The sequence below is a fragment of the Ambystoma mexicanum genome, chromosome 4q (genome assembly GCF_040938575.1).
Source record: "Ambystoma mexicanum isolate Mex_15411 chromosome 4q, UKY_AmexF1_1, whole genome shotgun sequence".
Lineage (NCBI taxonomy): Eukaryota > Metazoa > Chordata > Amphibia > Caudata > Ambystomatidae > Ambystoma > Ambystoma mexicanum.
Window position 1 is genome coordinate 252,705,892 of NC_090928.1, and position 21,257 is coordinate 252,727,148.

General features: G+C 44.8%; 1 protein-coding gene across 5 annotated transcripts in view; it reads left to right on the forward strand.

Annotated features, from left to right (window-relative positions):
* NINL (ninein like) overlaps positions 1–21,257 on the forward strand; it is a 1,017,292-nt gene that overhangs the window by 39,979 nt on the left and 956,056 nt on the right. Inside the window, exon 1 of one of the 5 annotated variants that reach the window (XM_069607818.1) lies at positions 6,812–6,832. The exons of the other annotated variants lie outside the window; for them this stretch is intronic. The gene's annotated coding sequence lies outside the window, so the exon portion shown is untranslated. Of the gene's footprint in view, positions 1–6,811; positions 6,833–21,257 lie in introns of those variants that run through there. 5 annotated transcript variants of the gene reach the window in all.

The following is a 21,257-nucleotide window of genomic DNA, read 5'->3' on the forward strand; positions in this document are numbered from 1 at the left end:
GGTGATAGTTCAGCCCGCCACCTGTGTTCCAGGGTGTGGTTTTGTGTTTTGAGGGGTTGGAGAGATGGGGTGAACCATCTAGGGGAGGGGCCTTGTCTGATGGAGGAGGATCTGAAGGGTTTGAGGGGTCTGAGAGCTTTGGAGGGCCATTGGTCAAAATGGGTGATGGAGGGCTGACCTCCCTGGAAAGGGAGGGAGGGTAGGGAGGCAAGTAGGGAGTTAGCCAAGTCTAGAGTTAGTTTGACCATGTGGGGGGATTCCAGGTTGTCCAGGTTGTCCAGGTTAATCGTGTTCTAGGCTTATGCGGGACATTGAGCCATATGTTGAGGTCTCCTAGCATGGTAAGGTTGCAGTGAGTTACCAGGATGGCCGCTAGACAGTCGCTGAGGGTATCCGCAACATTTCTGTTGTAGTCTGGAGGTCTACATATGAGTAGGAAGCTGTAGGTAAGAGAGGGGTGATGAGAAGTTTCAATAGGAGCGATTTGCGGTCTGCGTTGCAGACTTGTTCCTCGGAGTGCGAGATGGCGAGGTAGCCTACCTGCCCTGCTGGTTCCATTGTGCACGATCAGGGTGTAGCCTGGGGTGCAGCCTTTTGCGCAATGTGTCAGAAGTCCTGGAAGCAGCAGGCCTCTGTGATGAAAAGGATGTTTGGGCTGTCAGAGGATATTAAGTCATATATGTTGTGGCGATTTTTGGCAACCGATCTGGCGTTAATTAGGATACATGAAAGCCTGCTGCTAGGATGGGCGTTTGAAGTGAGGGAAGGAGGACAGAAGGGGTGACTCAGTGGACAGTAATTGCTGGCCCCAGGTGGGGGGAGCAGAGGTAGGCAGGCTAAGGGTGTGTGTGAGGGTTGGAGCAGGGATCCCCTGGGGGGCCCTGTGGGTGAAGGTGTAGTGAAGAGGGGGATGGTTAGGAGGGGCAGGTGTAGGGTAGAGTGTGGAGGCTGATAGGATAGGGGTTATTAAGGGACGGTGTAGTGTCTGTTTTGGGGGCAGGGGATGCTGGGAGTGTTCTTGGTGTGTGTGAGAAAAGAGCTTGCAAGGTCAGGGTCCTTGGGGAGTTCGTAGGTGTGGGAGTGGAATGTGGAGGGGCTGTGAGGTGTGTTGTCAAGGATCTGGGGTAGAGATAGGTGAATAGTGCAGAGATGAAAGGACCCAGGTGATGCCAGTGTTTCTGTTTTAATGGCTTCTGAGGTGCCAGTGGGGGTGGGTGGGGTCTGTGTGTGTCTCGGTGTGTGTTTGTGTGTCTCGGTGTCGGTCAGTGGGGCAACCGAGTGAGGGATTTTGGCTAGGGCAGCCTAGGCAGCGTTTATTGATGCGAAGGGAGAGCTATTGCTCTATAGGTGTGGAGGGAGAACAGGGTTGTGGAACGAAGGACTGGAGCATAGGTTGGGAGGTGGTTAGGGGGTATGGGCAGACTGCAGAGGTCTGTGTAGGTGGGTGGTGGGGATTGTGGAAAGAGGCTGGGGGAGATGATCCCTCTCGCCCCCCCCCCACAAGGAGTGAGCAAGGGGTAGAGCTTCAGGGGAGTAGGGAAGAGGCCTGTGTGAGGTATTAGCCAAGTTTGTGGTGCGCCAGAGTGACCCTCTAACCTTGTAGCTGCTTGGCATGGTGGATGGTCGGCTGCCTCGGCTCTGAGGTATAGATTTGAGATGTTGAACCTACTGCACTGTCCGTGTGGAGAAAGATACCAACCGTTTAGTGGCACAGAACAGTAGCTAGATTCAAATGCAAGAAACGTTTAAAATACCAGGCCTACGGTACTATCCGTGTGGGAAAAGGTGCAGGGCAGTGGCACACAACAGTAGCTAGATTCAAAACGCAACTACATTCATATAAGTACTTGCCTGAGTGTTTATTATACTGGTTTGCCAAGGAGACCGCTTCAAGGCCCTGTCACAGTTAAGGAAATTGTCTTTGTGAGGTTTGTATGGTGCACAGAGATTGCTGTAACGCTGAGTGGCCCATTTCAGATACTCGCTGAGGCTGGAGTTATATCCCTCATTGTGGTATGTGTCAGGTAGCATGCTTGATCCGTGGATCTGTTGTGTGGGTTGCTCAGAGGAATGTCTGCTCCCTGTTGCTTCTCTCCCAAACTGGTTGCTCGCTTGTTATTCCAGCACTAGGCATGCTGGATGTAGAAGTCCTGTGGGAGAAGAAAGAGAGTGGCCAGCACTGTGCAGTACAGGCATGGGGCAAGAATAGGCGGTACTCATTTCATGCAAGCACTCGCAAGTAGAAGGGACAGGACTGGGGCCCTCCCAACTCCCACAGCCCACCCCTGGGGCAGGACTTGCTCTGGTGCAAACCCTTGTAAACCTCCCACCAAAGCTTTTGAGGTGTCCCCTTCCCCTCTTGACCGGGTCAGGTCCCTGACCCAGTCACACAGTTGAGTTGAAATTAACTGGTATGATCCAGGGAAGGAATGGGAAAAGAAAAGACAGAGAGATAAGAAGGAAATGCAAAGGAGAAAGGGTGTGAAAGAACACGTTTTTCGTTTTGTAAAAATTAAGAAGTAAATGGGAATGCATACAATATCTAATAGCAAAGAAAGTGTAACGTTTGTGGCATGAAGGTGATGGGAGAACGAGATTTACTAACACACGTAGATGTGACATTTCCTGGCATAAGAATAGATCATATAAGACTATTGTCAATGGAAATAAAGAGAGGACTCAAAATGAGCCCCATGGAACACTAAAGCATAGTGAGAGTGGGGAGGTTAGCAATCTGAGAGGTAAAAGGACCACCAAGAAGGACCGAGCTATCAAGAGGAAATGGATGAACAAAGTATATAATGATCCACTGTATTGAAAGGTGTAGACCAATTCAAAAGGATCATTGTGATTGGTCGAAGTAAGAAAGTTAAGTGGTCCCCAAAAATATTGGGGGCTTTTGATGGAAAGATCGTGAATCTCTTCTGTTCGGGGGCGGAGGTCCTGTGCTCTCCTCTTGGTTTTGCCCTTGCATCTCAATGGTTTTGGGGAGTATAGTGCTAGCAAGGAACTTGGAAAAGGGACTTAGGAGGGTGCGGTTGAACCATGCTTTCGACCCTTTGGTGAGGGCACTCAAAAGGGAGATGTGCCAAGAATTAATGGATGTGTGGAGGAAGAGGCATCTAGGAGAACACATTGAAGTCTGAACCATAAAACAAAAATATAAACATTGTCTATAGGGCCATACGTTCCTGGTGGGGATCGACGCAGAGAAATGTTGAGTTGCATGCTTGGAAAAGATACAAGATTTTGGTACTTCATAAAGCATAGGAGAACTGACCACTATTTACAAACCCAAGCAATATCAGAGGGGGAATGGATGAAGTACTTCACGGAGGTGTATGTTGTGCCAGGCAATACTGGAAGCAGACTATTTTTAGATTATAGCTGGCAAGGGGCTTTCGGTTGGGATCTGGATGACATTGCTCTGTTGATAAAATCAAGTAAAAAGTCAAATGCCCAGGGGCCTGAGGGTCTCTCAAATTTGACCCTTAAATCGAAAGTCACTATTGTTCAAGAATATATTAACGAGAAGGCTTCCGGACGCATGGTGTGGGGCTTTGATAGTGCTAATATTTAAGGGAGTTGACATATCGTCTTTTGATCATGTAAACAGGGACATTTTGTGGAAAAGCATGCATGATAGTGTTTGCTCTGAACCATTAATTGGAGTCCTGGAGGCTTTGCACTCGGGTACAAAAATAAAAGTGAGATTAGATTCACAAGGCTCCTATTCAAATTGGATAGAGACTAATTGGGGGCTACGTCTAGGGTGTGTCCTCGGTCCATTTCTTTTCAGTTTTTATATAAAGGATATGCCCACTTGTTGGAATTCTATGAAGACTAACACACCCATATTAGGGGATCAAAGGTGCAACATTTGACGTGCGCTTATGACATTGTCATCTGCGAAATGACCCCCATAGGGCTGCACAGAGCACAGCAGGCGGTGGAAGAGTTCCTTAGCCAGCAGGATTTTAAGATTAACAACATAAAATCAGAAATCTTGGTACGGAACAGGAGAAAGTGTACGTGGAAATCATTTGGTTGGAACATCAAAGGGCAATCTTTGGAGGTGGTTGACAAATATAAGTATCTAGGATCTTTTCTTTATGACGGAACAAGTAGGAACGCACCCGACGCTGATATAAGTTCACGATTTTTGCCAGCAACCTTCCAGTTAATTCAATTTGACATTAAATTGGGAAGGTACTCCCTGCTGCTGCCCCTACTGAGATTATTCAGACAGCAAAATGTACCTAAACTAACTTTTGGGGCACAGACGAGAGAAGATTGTACACACTGGGCTAAGCTGGAGACTAAGCTATGGCGCAAAGTCCTCTGCCTTCCGGCCTCTGACCCGATGGCTGGTATTTTGTTTGAATTAGGTCGGCTCCCATTTGAGACAGGAGTTGACTGGGGAAAGCTGTACATTTTTGCCAGGATTGTTAGTCCTCCAAATGCTTCCTTTTTCACACATCTCCATGAACTGTGGGTAAAGGGCAACTGCTGGGTTTTAGTGAAATGGGTGGAGTGGGGCACGCTGTTACTCGCAAAAATTGATTTCTCGATGAAGGAACTTTTGCTGAATCTTAGAAAGGTAAAACAGAAAGTATTTAGACACGTTTGGATCCGGCTCAGGGCTGTATTAATGGAATACGAAACCTTTGATGATCATTTTAATTGGACAATAAAAAATATTTTAGCCCCATACCTGATGAAACTTCAGTTGAGAGAATTTAGGTTCAAGATGAGAGTAAAGCTAAATCTATGCCCAACTAGGGAAGTGTTACGGAGAAGAAGTAAGGTTCTTGAAGGTAAACGGTTATATTGTTGTTGTGCCCTACAGGATGAGACCTTAAAACAACGGGGTCTCTTATGCCAGGATGTATTCTATGTGGGGTAGAAAATGACTGAGCTGTGCCCTAGGCAGACTGAAGAGGATCTGTGGATCAGAATCTTAAATACTAATGAGCTCTCACTGTCAGTAAGTTTATTGGAGTTTCTGGAAGTGGTCCTCAAAGATTCTTAAAGAGCATGAATTTGGTTTTGTGATTTTAAAAACATATGTGAAAAGGATTTTAAGGAATTTTGTATTCATTACATCTTTTAACTTTAGTTTTTAAAAGATGCTTAAATTGTTCATGTGATAATTGACGATATGTGGAAAGTTCAGTTTAGCTCTAAAACATGAACAAAAAAAGAAGTAAGATAATTAGAATTTTGGAGGGGAAAAGTATTAATATGTCACATGTTCATTTTATTTCTAAACTTTTGAAAGAAATGGGCGGTAATTGGAGGGAAGGGTGTATCAAGGAATGGCTTTTTCAAGAATAGGAAGGATCGAGGCAATCTTACAAGAAAAGGGAAATGCACCAAGAGAAAAGGAAGCGCTAATGGGACCCAAGAAAGATGGAGGAGACCTGGAAATATTGAGTGCAGGAATGTTGAATGAAGAGCGATTTGAGAGGCAGCTGAAGGATTACTTTGAACAGATTACACACTTGCCAACAGTATCCACTCTCTTCTGGAAGCACACGTCAAGACCTGGTTTTAACTTTGCATTCTGGGAGTTTTAGTCCGGATTTATAACGGGAGCAGGCTAGTGCCTCCCGAATTAAATGAACAATGTTGGTGCATGACATTACTCTGGGGATTTCATTGATACACTGAGGACTGTGGAATTTAGGAACATCAAGATATGGAGGGGGGGGGCATCTCCTTGGATCAGATATCTGGAGCACTGATATTCTGAGCTTGTATTATACCGGCATTACGACATTTCTGGCATCTCATTAGCTGTGGCAATTTTTTTTTTATTAATCAGGGCTTGCGCCCTGCACAAATCAGTTTACTAAACATTACATTCTATTGCTAATTCCGATAAAGACCAGGCGGCCCTCTGGCTTGTGGGCTCTTAACAGCCAGTAAGGCCCCACCCTAGGCGTGTATCACTTTAACGGCTGCCTTTTACAGTGCTACGAAACCGAAAAGACTACTAGAGCAAGCACTATATGATTAAAAAAAAAGTATGTCAACAAAACTTATGTTAACAGACTTGTGTTGATGTGTGTTATTGTGGCTTCTTTGATGGAGCGGTCACAGTTTATCCACAACTGTTTGGCTCATTTTAAGAGTAGTTTGGCATGTGCCATTGTTACCATCAAACGTTGCAGGCAAAGTGCCTCCCAGTGTTTTTGAAAGCAGTCTTCTGAGAGTAAGTGACTTAATTGAAGTTCTAAACAGGCTACCGGAATAATAAAAATGTCTTAACCAGATATGCTTTCAGCCACTCGATTTTGTCCTTCACTGAAGTCCTGTTAAAAACAAGCATTGGCAAAGCCAACACTGTTGGCTTGCGTTCAAATATTAGGCATTTGCCAGGCACTGCTATTAGATGCCCAGATACTGGTCCCATTTTGAACCTGCTACCAACAATGGCCGGTTAATACCACTAAGGCAGTGCCTTTACCATGCCTACACAAAAGCCCAAACTGTTGGCATTGCCAATGCTTGTTTTTTCCACCACTGTCACAGAGGAGGTGTTTATCTAGTTTGGGACACTGATACAAATGAATGTGGGGGTGCTCGCATGGTGTGCTGTTGTGGATTTCTGAATCGCGGGCTGCTACACTGTACAATTCAAGGTAGCAAAGGGAAGCGAGCCGCACAACACAAATCCTTTATTTATTAGGTTCCAGAATGCTGCTGGACCCCCTCCAAAGATGCTAAGCCTTGACGAAAGGACACAATGGCGAGTTCTGAGAACAAACAGAAGGATAGTTTTGCAAAGGGGGAGGTGACCCGGACTCGAGAAATACTGACTCTCCCGGTGAGTTTTCCACTGGTCTTTGCTGTTGCGCACTTGTATTGGAGAGCCGTTTCAAAACGTAAACCTCAATTTGTTTCTGATGTTGGGGTCTGTTTGCCAAAATGATGGGTGCTTGCAGACAAGCGAACCTCTACGAGGCATAGGGACGTCATTTCACCCAAATGCCAGGGGTATTGGAAGTGACATCACCTGACCCTTGGTGACATCACATGAAGTGATGTAATTTGACCCCACCCCGAAGTGACATCATGGGAAGCAATAAAACACAACCCTTTCCCCTTGACAAAACAGGGAGTGGCATCACATATCATTGTTCCCAAGTACACGACAAAAAATATGGTTACAATATCACTGTACATTCAATACAAGAATGGATCACCATATGTATCGTTAATATCAGTGTGTTTAGGCCCATTTCCCTAAATTACTGTGAATGCAAGCAGACGTCCAAGGCCAAATGATAATGATGTGTCATTGTATAGCACTTGCGCTTAAGCGTTTTATATAGAATAAATATACATACAATATCATCCAACCTGTGTTGGTACTCATTTATCAGCCTCAGGAGAATGAAAGGCTGAGTTGGTCTTGCTGGGATTCGAACCTGCAACCTACCTGAAGATTTTACACACATCACAGCAGCGAGCGCGCAATCCACTGAACTATCTTATCGGCTACAGCTATGTTACCGGCTATATCAATAATAGCGATTGCATGTCTGAGTGTTCTCAAAGTTCGAAAACAAGTCCGAAAGCAAATCACTTGGATGCCATTAAACTAGGAACTGAGATTTAACAGCGGGCCAGTTAGTTCATCTGCGGGTCTGGTGCAAAGTTGGCCACATGCGTGGATCTGCTTTTCAGGCTTCAGAGGTTGGCAAAATTCATACCATTGGGAGGGTTCATAACTGTGTATTAAAGAATTCAGCGCAGGGAAAGCAGCGCACTCACATGGCACCCTGTACTGTGGGCACTCGTTTCCTTATACAAACAAACATCCTGCACAGCATGCCATGAAGATAGGAAAGACGGACTCATTACAACAAAGCTTTAATTGTGGCACAATGAAATCGAGGCCAATTTATGTGCTATGAAACATTTCTAAACTGTACACAAGCTTTTAGGCACAAGGACTTTGTCAAGTGACTGAGGGCACCAGGATGGAATGTCTTGTGATGTTCTTAACAGCGATAACAGCATTTGCGAAAAGCAAAATACATAGTCCGAAATGGATGCTTATTCTACTCTAAATGCCTTTTGGACGCTTTTGTCTGCATTGTGAATTTGATGTGTTTTAAAAACAGACCAAATCAGTGACTCACCCCCTGAAGTGTGCCTTACATAAACCTTTAATGAGTCTAGCAATTATTGTATAGAATTCCAGAAAGAAAAATTGTTATTCCTATTGTTTCGTATTTAGGGTCACTGCTCAAAGTGTTATACTTGTGGAAGCCCCTGTTTTTTAAGAGGCCTGAACAAGAAAGCCAGCTACTGAAGAAACAAAGAGCCACGTGGCGCTGGCCACAGCCCAGGGACTACAGGGATAGCAAGGGATACCTGTGGGGTCGGGGGGGGGGGTCACTGGTGCGACCCCTGTTGACCCCCAAATGACATCCCTGATAGGGCGATCGCGCTTTGGCCAGGCGTGCACAGTTTGGTGAGGCAGCAGTGATTGGGACTTGAGTCTCCTTGCTCCAAAGTAATCAATTTATGTTGGCGATTCACGAGGAGGAGTGCCCCCCCCCCTTTCAGTGTGGCCATAATCCCGCTTTCAGATAAATCGAAGGGGATTAGTTGAGAGGAGGAGGCAGGTTTTTTTTTCCCAGACTGTGGTGGGAGGGTGAGGGTAGGGGGAGGGCCGGCCCTCTCCATGCTCTCGCTTCACCACTGCTAGTGGTGTCTTATTTTTTGGCACAGACGGTGAGGGAAAATGATGATCGTGAGTGAGTCAATTTTACACATCTACCCAAGCAAAAGCATCGTGCCTGTCCCAACATTCCCCATTTTTCGTTACCTCAATACCTACACTGTGTGGTCAGGAGTGCCCCCCCCCCATCCTTCGTGTGTCGCTCATGTGGTGGCATATAGTTTGTTCTTGGAAGTTTCCAGCGATTCTACTTATTGGCAAAAACTTGACTTAATGGCCAAAGGCATGGAAGCCTTGATTGCATCTGGTAATCACCATTCCCACTAGCCATACTCTTCCTCGTCCTAATCTAATGAGTTAATACTATCTTGCGACGGGCTTGATCTTTATATAAAAGGATACGTTCACCGACATGTTGCTGGGCAGCCTCCTGCCCTGTCCCCTATTAAGAGCTAGCAAAGCAGGGGACTTCGGACTAAAATAAGTCTGCACTGCAACACCCGTTATTTAATGAAGAGTAACCCCACCAGAAATCAAACCTGGTCTTTTCCCACAGCATCCTTCGCTCCCACAGCAAAGCGGTTATCTGTATCGTCGATGAGATTGCCTGTAATCGGATGCAGAGGTACGTGGGGCTACCCACGTGGCTGCCTGGCAGATTCCGGCCAGAGGAACTATGTTCAATTCTGCACCTGTTGCAGTCCTGGCTTTGGTTGACCTCCCTTGGTCAGTTGCCGGGGTTCCAGACCCTGTGCTGATGAGTATTTCAGAGCTGTGCACCCGTCCCATTCCCACCTGCTAAGGGAAGCCCAAGTTGCCGTTCCGCCCTCACCTGCCAAACCAAAGATGAAGACACTTTGAGATTCCTTTAAAGGTTGGGGTCCCCCATTAACGAGCACTCTCCTGCTCACACCACAAGGGCGAAGGAACTCCTCTTCTGCAGTATCCTAGGGAGAATGGTAGTAAGGAAGGATCATGCTCCCAAGGTCAGTGGCAGAACCAGGATTCTAAAAAGGATCCTGCGACATAACACATTTGGAGCTGGATATGCAATGGAGGGGCGAAAGAAGCTGGTCGATCAGGGAGATGGGCCAGATTTATTTATTTATTTTTTTGTAATGTTGCATTTTGACATGTTTTACCAGCACCTTCCGTCTAGAAGAAAGATCGTTTTAAATGATACTTCTGGCAGAGTGCATACGATCCAGTGCATCTTTGCACAAGAAACATTCTGTGACTAAGATGCTTCATCTGCCACTATTTCTATTGTCATGCAGAGTCCTTCATTTTGGTGGTTGGCTTACCTGACCCCAAGCCAACATTTCCACATGTCTTTTGGGTGTTCGTTCCCATTGCAGCAGACCAGAGTTACACGAACGCCGGTACATCCTTATCACTGCAGCGGCAGGAGCAGCACTATACAGAGTCCACATCCTCCCCACTCCCCAACTGTGCCCCCACGCACCAGTCTCCCACTCATAGCATCAGCACATCTCTTGTAAACCAGGGAAGGCCAAGCTGGAGCATATGAAAAGCCAGTGGGCACCGGGCTGTGCCAGTAACCTGCCATGATCTTGGTATGCCAATGATCCTATCTCCGCAAACCGGGCTTGCCGAGGCACCAGTGGAGCTGTGCGAGCAAAGCCAGTCTGTGATGGGACCAGCACACATGCCTGGCTTGATTGTGACTCCATTTTTGAGTCACTGACGAAAGCACTGGCCATGCCTCACCTGCTCATGCAGAAATATTGAAAAAAAGCACATTCTTGCCTAGTCGGGACTTTGTGGTGCCCGGATGACTTCTCATCCTGCCCCACCTAGAGACATGCTCCTGGGGAATTGCCTGGAGGCTGTGTTACCAGCAACACATTCCAATGAAGATCTGTGTGCTGGCCAGGAGTTATGTCCGTGTTGTCTGCTGGTTTCACATAAACAAGAGGGTTTGCCTTTTTGTCTGACCTCATTTGTTTTGTACATCATGGACAATAAACAGCTACAATTCCTTGTCAAACTAATATGGTCACACATTGTTTGTCGTTGCGTTGAGGCCCAGAAACCCAAAGGATATTGATTAGTGACGTTACTTAGCCTTCTTATACTTGTGCTGTATGGAGGAGGGTAAATCTAAAGCTTCACCTTTTTTTTCCATAACCTAAGGAGTTACATATTTTCCAGTTTGATATGCCTTGTGATTTATGTACTTTCATGTTATGAAATAGAACACACATTTGTATCAACTAGAGGTGAGGCGATGTGTGGTCAAATGTCTGAAGAATAGGCTTGAATCTGGTCGTCAACTCTTGCTGTGTGTGTAGTACTGAGAAAATCATTTTCTCACTCCTTTGTCTGATGAAATTGTGATGACAGGTACTTGCTTTGCGTTGTGGGGGCAGTGATGAAAGGAATTCAGAAAGTTGTTAAAATCGCATCTTTTTAGACTAGACTACAGCCATCTTTGACTTGTCGAAGTGGACTGAACTTCACTCTGTACAAGACCTATCTAAGGACTTAACAGTTCCAAGTGTGCACAGATGTTTTCAGAAGGGAGGAATTCCTTGCACAAGTTGTCACCAACAATGGAGTGTAATTGACGTCCAGAAACATGGTCTCATTCCTTAATGCAAGTAACATTAAACACACAAAGGCAGCCTTCAATCATCCCCAGACCAACAGCCAAGTTGAAAGGGCAAATCATTTAATAAAAGGAGACTTTGAACTGACTGCAGCCTCAAGGCAAGATGGACAGGAAGTGGCATTGCCAGCCGTCCGTGCCAACAGTCCAACTCCCAGTTCTCTCACCAGCATCCGCCCATCCCAGTTGATGAGAAAAGGTAGAGATTATTCCTCATTTGTCCGGCCCTAGGTTCCAAAAGTTTCGGGCTATGGGACCTAAGCGATACTAGAGGTTCTGCACTGAGTCGGATGATTGCAGAAGAACAGTAAAGAGCAATATGACAAGTATGAGTCCAGTGACATTTGTGTAGGAGAAAAGGGAAAATCTAAAAATGCCCACAAGAATAAAGCATCTAATTCAAAATATTGCACTCGTGTGAAAGTTACTTGCCCTGGATAATTATGAGCAGCTTCGGAAAATGGGAGGACGTGGAATGCAGAGAATAGCAATTTACTATCGTGGAATAGAGGGCTCTGCTTCTGTGAGAGGGAAGAGAAGCTGGACCTTGAGAACAAGAACCTGCATCTAGCGTGCGCCCCGCTGAATAATCGGAGGAGGCAGAGCCGTCCGGACCTGTTACCTTGCATAGCAGAAATGACTAATACTGACCAGAGACATGCTCGTTTGTGGTTGGCAATGAAAAGTCCGTGGTGTTTTATTGCAGACAGTAATATCATAGTTATTGGATACATTTATTTATCCAAAACAAGAAACAAAATGATAAACAAAACTGTCATCTTTTGGGCACCGGACCAGGGGCATCTACCTGGCCCATGCCGCCTCTTCTTCCCATGACTTTGTGGGCCCTGTTCGGTGCCCTGTGCTCCTTCTCTTTGTTCTTTTCTTTCGGGTGGGTTTTGGGAAAAGGGGCGCCGTCTTCTGCGTACACAGCAGAAAGATGATACTCCGAAAAGAGTATCAAGGAGAACTGGCTGTCCCCTAGCCAGGCTTGTCCTTATATTCTCTTTACCATGCCTGAGGGCATGCATTGCACCTTGGAAGGGCTTCCTGGCCCACGGCCGGCTGGCACCGATGGCCATTCACACCTAGGTGTGTCGCCCTACCTCCCTTCCTGCCTACCTGTTTCTGTTGCTTCCCCTTTGTCCCCCCCTCCCTATGTTGCAGGGGCAGGGGGGTGTTATGTATGTTGGCGCCGGGCTACTCTCCCTGCCTGGCAAGTGCAAGGGCTATTTGTCAGCCCATGTCTGTGCCCCCAGAGCTGACTTGGTGCCCAAGTCCGCGGCACAGGGACATCCCTGGCAGAAGAACATTTCCTATTCATGGCCAGTCCGCATGATACTATCGTGGTTTTCAGTTTGCCAGATGCTGAACTGGTCCTTAAAGAAGCATCCCTCGCTCAATCTCGGGGAACAATGAGGGAGACAGTTGGACAATCGGAAGAGGGAGAAGGGCTGTCTGATTTGCAAGAGTTTCGCAGCACTATGTGGAGCTAGAGGAAGCTGCCAGACAAGTAGAAGGACCACCAGATACGTTAACCCTTCCTTTCTGTTCATAAAACAAAGATCTTTTAGTCTTCTTGCTGACGCACGGTCCCATCCTCTCCCGTGCAAGGTCTGACTTGCGCACGTGTGGAACTTTGGCGTACTAGGTCAGGGGCTGCCCCCTTCCCCTCCCTGGGGGCCAAAGGCTGTCCATTGGTGGGGGCGAAGTGCTTTAAAAGTGGATTACGGTCATTGCTTTTAATAGAAAATATAAATCAAACAAAAGGGAGAAGAACACATCAATGTAAACCTAAGTATCGGGCTGAAGACTGCAACAAAAAAGATACTCACGGGGAGGTATACCCTAAATTACAATAGATGTGCTCATGAGTCACAATATACGCAATGCTCCTGAATGGGCCATGAGTGATATGCTCACAGTGGTGTGGATAACCGCATTATCTTTTTATTATTAAAGAATTGCACATGTAAAGTAGTGCAATTCATCAAATGTTGAGTCATGCTCTAGTGTATAAACATGTAAGCACATTTGTAGGGTTCCAATTGTTAAAATCGCGGCAGAAATGGCCGTTGACACAAAATATTGCGGCAAAAAGGCAGTGGTTTTGCCACCGTAATCCTTGTACAGGATGCAGGGGACACCCCTGCAACCCCTGGACCCATTATACCATTTAAGGGAAGCGGGGGACACCCCGGCAACCCCCGCTCTCCCCTTAAATGGTATAATGGGTACACCTTTACTGGGTCAAACCACTGCATTTTTGCCACCATTTTTTATATAGGTGACATTTTTGCCATGATTTTATCACTGCATACCATTTGTAGTACAGTGCAGAAAACGATCGCCTTTTGTGTGAGCCAAAAAAGCCACCACCACCAGACAATAAGCAATCATTGCAAAATATCCAAAATATAGAATTCTAGTCTGCCTAGAAACATGTAAAGGCCAGAATAGAAAATATAGGCAGCTCTAGCTTGGGGTGGGGAGGTGTGGGATGGGGTCCCGGAAACTATTTTCTTAAAGGCTTGGGCGGGGATGGCAGTATACAAATGTTTGAATACCACTGCACTAAGCAGAGATTAGACCAGCAAGTGCTGAGGGGGCAGCTCCTGCTGCAGCGCCGATTTGCTCTCAGTTACCAGAGTTACAGCAGGTTCATTGAAGAGTTGTGGGATGTATACAAACGAATACTATTACAACCATTTCGTTTTTGAGAGCTTTATTTCAATGATTTCGCTTGTAACACACCACTACATGAGAACTCCGATGTCACTGGTAAGTAATCCATTATAAAATGCACAGTACTTGTGCTGTGCAGCGCCGGCCCACATCACTGTAAGGAAAGCAGGAGTGTTGGTGTGGCATGGGGCGAGCCAACAGTGGGGTGGACTGGGGTTGGGAAGTGCAGCCAGGTGAAACCTGGAAAGCCTGCGTGAGGCCTGTCCCATTTTACAGAGTTCCTTGCTCTGCTTACAATCTTGACCCTTTTTGTCAATAGTTAGATCATGTATGCGTTAAATGCACAGCAACATTACGGCTAGTTTTTCATTTTGTACTTTTTTTTCAGGTTTATTTTTGTCACTTTTTGAAGTACAGCATGTTTGATTAGGTGGAAATATCTCTAAAAGACAGCCCACAACGCAAGACATTAACATCTGTGCAGCTGTGTTTAGATAAAATGCATAAGCAACCTATATAAAGTTTGCTTACAGTATTTTGGGATCTTCCTGTATAACTACAGAATGTGAGCATTTTGCTATGGACATTTGATATGAATGCTTCTACTTTCTCCAGCATTCGTCTTTGGTACTTGTATACTTTTGTTGTATTTGTGGATTTTTATGGCAATTGCCGAAATAAAGTATTATAAGATGAGATAAAATATCGACATCAAGTAATTCGTGTAAAGGCAGCATGTACAGTCCACGCCAAGGGGGCGGGACTAAACTTATTTGTTCCAGGAGGGTATGCTCTTCTTTTCGTAACCCAGGATGAAACATAGGTTGTCTTCTCACGGAGATGAATGACTGTCTGCCTTCTTGGATTGAAATTGACTTCACTGTGAAGGGAGGGTCCCAGGAAATGCTCCTCCTCACCCCCATGAACACCAGGGCCCGAAAAATCAAGAACGCCCAAAGTCAATCATTCTATGGACATCCCCAAGTGCACCACTGACTCGTACATATGCAGAGAGCTATTCCCTCAGCCATTCCAACCTTATCCAGTGCGACCTTACAGATACAGGTGACTCAACGGTGATCATGGATCTGAACACTATAATGGACTGCATCGACTAAATGCTAAGAAGCCGCTGTGCTGACATCACTAGTGACACCACAACGTAGCAGCGCTGGTCATGAAGCATACTGGCGGCCATGCAAAGCATTACATAAGCACACACTCGCACACACGAAGAACACGCTTACACAGTTCTGTAGATGGAGGACAGGTACATATACATACTGTCAAAGCTTTTATTATTTTTCTCATTAGCCAAGTGCAGTTACACCAAACACAAGGCAACAAGAGATCCTGAGCAAAGCTTGCAGATGCTTATGAAAATTAACCGCATGGAACCATGGAAGTATACATGGAGCCTGGTAGGGCCACGTACAACTAACCTATAGGAAACCTAGCATAATATAAGCATGTAGAAATCCTATAAGTCTAATGAGAATCACAGAAGGCTTCAAGCTACAGAACACCAGACAAGGGAAGCAGACTCATGCTGCACAAAGCGGGAAGACCGATCTCACAGCCAAGGTCAGAGATAAACAAGCACATTCCAAACGACAAGGGGCCAGCTGCAGGAAAACAAAATAAATCCTCATAAATGCAGACCCAAAGAGTTCGATTTTGTGGTCCACAGCCACCTGATGCGGCCAAACTAGACGATGGATATTCACCCGTGGTCGGAAGATGAGTTGTTCTCAGCAACCCAGACGAGCAGTGAAACAAATGTTGCACCATGGATTGCACTCTCGTAGGCAAAGGTGGTTTTACTATCAGATACATTTGGGACACATAGTCACTTCACATCACCTTAGAGAGATGCATAGAGTGCTGAGAACTGAACTGGGTCCCAGACCTGGGGAGACCAGGGGTGGATGGCAGAGGGAAAGTGCCAATGGTAAGTCTATGACCCTGCAACTATGTAGTAGATAGTTTCTTGGGAACGGGGCAGGTCAGCCACTTGACATGAGATGGCCAATTAATTAACATCCCTACTGAGGATCCATAGGGTATACTACTGCAAGCACCCAACCAGAAACAGGCATACATTTTTGGAGGAGGGCCTAGGTAATGACACCATTTGGTATCAAAACTGTGAAGCGCGTCTTGTGGAGTTAAGAATGACTGCAGAATTGCTATTGTCCTGTATGGTCCCTGTCGGCTTTTGTAATAAACAACAGTTTTAACTTGCCCTTGGCTGAGTCCTCCGTTTATTCTGGGGAAAGGGTTGTTGGCCCCTTGGGAGCCGAACGGGAGAGCTCCTAGCCATCCCTAGACCTCTGGCATACCAGGTTTCTCCCCAACAACTGCATATGAAGTAATAAAATACCACCCATGCCTATCTTAGACCAAATAAAGTCGAGGGCCGGCATGCGTCGGTTTCATGCAAGCTCGCGATAGTACAGCCTCGCCCATACATGAGCAGGGCACCCAGTAAAAGTGAAACGAAAGTGCACATTTTTCTCATCCAAATACTGCTATAACCTTTAATGTTCAATGCTCATGACGTTATCTGTCTCATCGATGCTATTTATTGTAATGTCGAATGACTTCTCCTGAATACAGACTTTTGAGCTTGCAAAACATAGCATCATTGGTATGTTCATGTATTTCACTTGTAATGCCCTCCTCAGGAAATGAGAGCCACTCGCAACTCCCTTCTCGGTTTTGCATAATGCATGCTTGGCCCTAAAGTTTTGAGCCATTTTGTTTGATTTGTACTAATGATGTTCTCATGTCTGGACTGAGCTGAACACCCGCTCACCCCTCTACCACCACAATGAGCTTTGGGGAGAGTGTAACGATTATTATGGGTTGATTTTCTTTTATTTTTTTTCTTTCTCAGTGAGCATGGATTGTCCAGTCATATATATTTCTATATATGTGTGTGTTGTGCATTTAGTTAACTTAAACTTTAAGCACATTTTATTACATAAATAACAATACATTGAAATTTAGATATTGTAGGATAACAGTTAAATAAAATAGTACAGAACAAATAAAACGAGAAGAAAGGACTTTAAAAGAAGTATAGGTGAGCTCTAAAAGGGGAAAAAGAAATTGGTGCACATTCCATAGTTAGGTAATCTTCTCAAAAGGTAACCGACTTTGTGAGGTTTTCCAAAATCGGTACTTTATTATCTTATAAAGAGAATTAAAACATCAAGGCAGCAGCCTTCCAAATATGGTGAGCAGCTGCATTAACTAAAACCACTGATGTTGCACTGTTGATATTGGACCAAAATTGGTCAGTTTCTATGGAATCGATGTTAGAAACAGCCTGTGAGTAGCCCCTCAGATACTTATATTTTAGTACTGGGCAATAGGTCAGGACGTGTTGTTGGGTCTTTGTTGATTTTTTTTCCATAAACCACAGTTGATATTTGTATTCACTGAAAAAACGTTAGTTTAGTTAAGTTGACCAGATTTAACACAACAAAACACGTGAAATTCAGCGGATATGGGAAGTAATCCCCAGCTTAACTTGGTGCGCTCCCGTTGATGACCCACATGATGATTTAGCCCCCATAATGCTATTTTATATGTTCTTGTGAATCCCTTCTCTTATAGTATGCATGTGCTCGTGGGCTTTGTGACGGGAACGTGCTGAGTTAAGCTGCTCATCGCTTCTCACATCCTCTGAATTTCAACATTTTTTTTGTGATAAATCTGGTCAACTAAACGTTACAAAGTTTTCTTCTGTGAATTTCAAGGGTTTTGTTATACCATAGTTTTTTGCTGTGTCCACTGTAAATGTTCCGTCATTATTTTTCTTCTACACCTAGTAGGTGGCCACAGCCTTCGGCCCTGGCTAGTGAACGCAGCCTTCGGCCATGCCCACTGCATATCTTAAAACACTACCGGGCCATGGCCAGGGCCACATGGCCTTCGGACGTATCCCCTTTCTACCTGCCTCCTCAATGTAAAAATCTTTTTTTTGGTACTCTTGTTTTTCTTAATTTAAATGTTTTGCTTATTCACCATAGTTATAAAAATAATGTACTACAGATAGCCGTGGTTATCAATAGTTATCAGATACCTGCGATTATCGGAAAAAACGAAGAAAAATGCTTCCCTGTTGTCTCATGCACTCGCCAAGTGCCCCCCTAATCAGGGTATGTTAAAGTCCTCCTAACCTCGCCAGACCTCTCCCATTCCCCACCAACACTCGTCGATTCCTGTGTCGCACTTTCAATCCTGATCTCGTTTTCTTTGATAGCCACGGTTATCCCACCAAATAACCACAGCTATGAGAAAACGCTAGTGCTCTGAACATGGTCCCTAGCCCACTTCCAACTCCCAAATTTCACAGGGTGTCCTCTTCCCTGTCCTCACTCTAGCCTGATGCCATTTAATCATTTTTCCACCTCCAAATGGCATTTAATGCCTTTTTGTTTTCGGGTAGCTGCAGGTGTACCCGCACATCTCTCGCATCGACAAAAAAAAGGATGGATTTTTTTTTTCTGAAAGGCCTCTCTGCTGCAATGCACCATAGGACAGGTAGATATAATGTAAGGAGAAGGGAGGGCACCCCCTTGTGCATAAAATATATTTTTTTAAACTACTGCAGACAATAACCCCATACCCCACCTATTACCTCCTCCAGAAATTGCTCTATGGGAAAATTTATGGGGACTAGGCTGACTATGGGTAGTATTCTCCAGCAATTATTCACCAATAACAAACAAGCCCACATCCATTAAACACTGGAGGTCATATAGACCATGTTTAATAAAAGACTACAAATTAAAATGGCAAACAGTTGGGGAAAAACGGACGGGCAGGATGAAGTGCAAAGCGGCACACTAGAAAATAATGGGTGCCTCTGCATCTTTGGCCAGATGGAAGTCAGGAAACACTCGGGTATGAAAGAGGACCCAGGTAGGTACAAATGGAAAGCTTCTTTAATGTTGCAGTATACACAAGTTAAAGGACTGCACACCATGTGCTTGGCACACACTCCCAGCGCCATGAACAACTGCAGCACACTATGTGCTTGTTCTCCATACCCCAGCACTCTCGTGCCATAAATACTACAATGCATTAAACTCCTAACATCTTAACTCTCTATGTGCTAATATTCCACTTTTACTCATAGACACCAACTGCAGCTAGATTATCATCTCTAATACTCACGTTCTCTCACTCACAACATTTACACACTACGTGCCTGCAAATCTACACAATTTATGAAACGCTTAAATTTCTACTCCAAAGCGCTAAACTTCTAGTGCTCACTCGCACTCATAGCTGTCACACACAGCACCCAACTGAGTGAACATCAATTCACACCAAATAATAATACACACCTACCAACACTCAATATATTATACACATGGGTTGATGTGTAAAAACTAGACATGCAATATGGATTTCCTAACTTGCAGTGGCGATCATTGTTAAGGATTTCAATCGGGCGACACACACCTTCGTCTCAGCCTAGTATGTAGCGCACAACTGAGATGCCTTTCTTTTTATTTTATGCAGATTCAATTTGAGATGGTACACAACTCGTTTCGCACCCCCTTTTTCAAATACCCCGGGTCACAATGGACCATGCCGGTTGATGGAATTGCACTATTTATTTATTTTTAAAATTCAAAATAAATCATACAATTTTTAATATGGGGCAGCAATCACCAATGGGGTGATAATTACAATGAAAATAGAAGCAATGTACTTGGTTAACCTTTTAGTAGAACATGTACAAAGCACAAGTGAATAGGAGCACTTTTTGAATTAGGATAGATAGCACCCAAATTAGGATTTCCCCCTGCGATGTTCCCTCAACCCACAATTAAAATCCGACCTTCCCTCACAGAATGAGAGGCAAAAATCCTTTGCAAAGGCATGAAATCACACTCGGAAATGGACAAATAAATAATCTGCGGTTAAATGTGTGAGGCAAATATGATTTCTCCCAACAACAAGAATGCAGAAATACTAGCAATCACAATGCAATGGATCAACAAGAAGCATACAATTTGAAAATGAGTGGAAAGTTAGAACATGCTGCAGCCGAATGACAGGTTGGAAAGTTGCAATTTTCTCAATTCCCGTTTAAAATGACAAACTTTTTTTATTAAAACGGGTGAAATACTGAAAATCGCAATGCGGTTTGTGGTCTGTGGGACAGATGTATATCACAGGGACAATATCAAAGTGAAAGAATGGTGGTAGCTGAAGATTTAGATGACATTTTCGGGGTGGAATGGGGTTGAGTTTTAGGAAAAATTAAAGCAATTAAAATGAAAACTTCGGTTTTGAAAGAAAGGCAAATGTTACTTAAACTAAATTATCTAGACTATATTGTTAAAGAGGAACACAGTAAGCTCCAAGGTTGATTCGCGACGTCAATCTTATCACCCTAGTGCTCAACTTTAACTGGAAATTAGTTTGATTACTCAAAATATAACTAAGGGCTTAGGATTTACACCACACATAAATGAAGAGAGAGATTGCGCTAGCACTTAGAAATCAAGGACCGGGTGCACAGAGAATTCTAACAGTTGTAACAAGTTACCAGGGTATAAATAGGATTGCTTAGAGACTATAATACAGACAAAAGGGTCAAGATGGTAGGCTATGGGTTGCTATGGGGTGGGGATTATACTCGGTCCACGCTTGAGTTTTGGGATTTTGGACAGTCAACAGGTTCTGGTCACCACACCGCGGGCACGCCTTACAGCAGACAGCTGGGCAATTCCCGTCACCGGGTAGCAAGGACAGCTGGATGGCAGGGTTGCAGCGGGCATGCAGGTAGTGAGCAGGAAGCTGGTCTGATTTCAGGATGCAAAAGGTACCACAGCTTTTCTCTTTCTTTTTAAATGGGATTTTAGTGTTTTTTTTTCTGGATCAATGGCCTTGCTGAGACAGGATCAGCAATGCTGTGGCCTTGCTGGAGTAGGGTCAGCAATGCTTTGGCCTTGTAGTGAAATCTGGAATCAGCAAGATGAATGGAGCAGATCAGGAACACAGCTGCAGGAAATTCAGGAGAGAGTGTCTGGAGCTCTGTCACCCACTCTTATTTTTTATAGGGCATGGTGACATCACAGAAGTATTGGTGGGCAGAACTGAGCTAGGCCTACCTCCAAGAAGCGGATAGGACAATCAATGTTGGTTGCTTCCTCGAGGAGGAGTCCCGGTTTATGAGGTTGCATTTTATGAGGTAAAAAGCCATCCCACAGT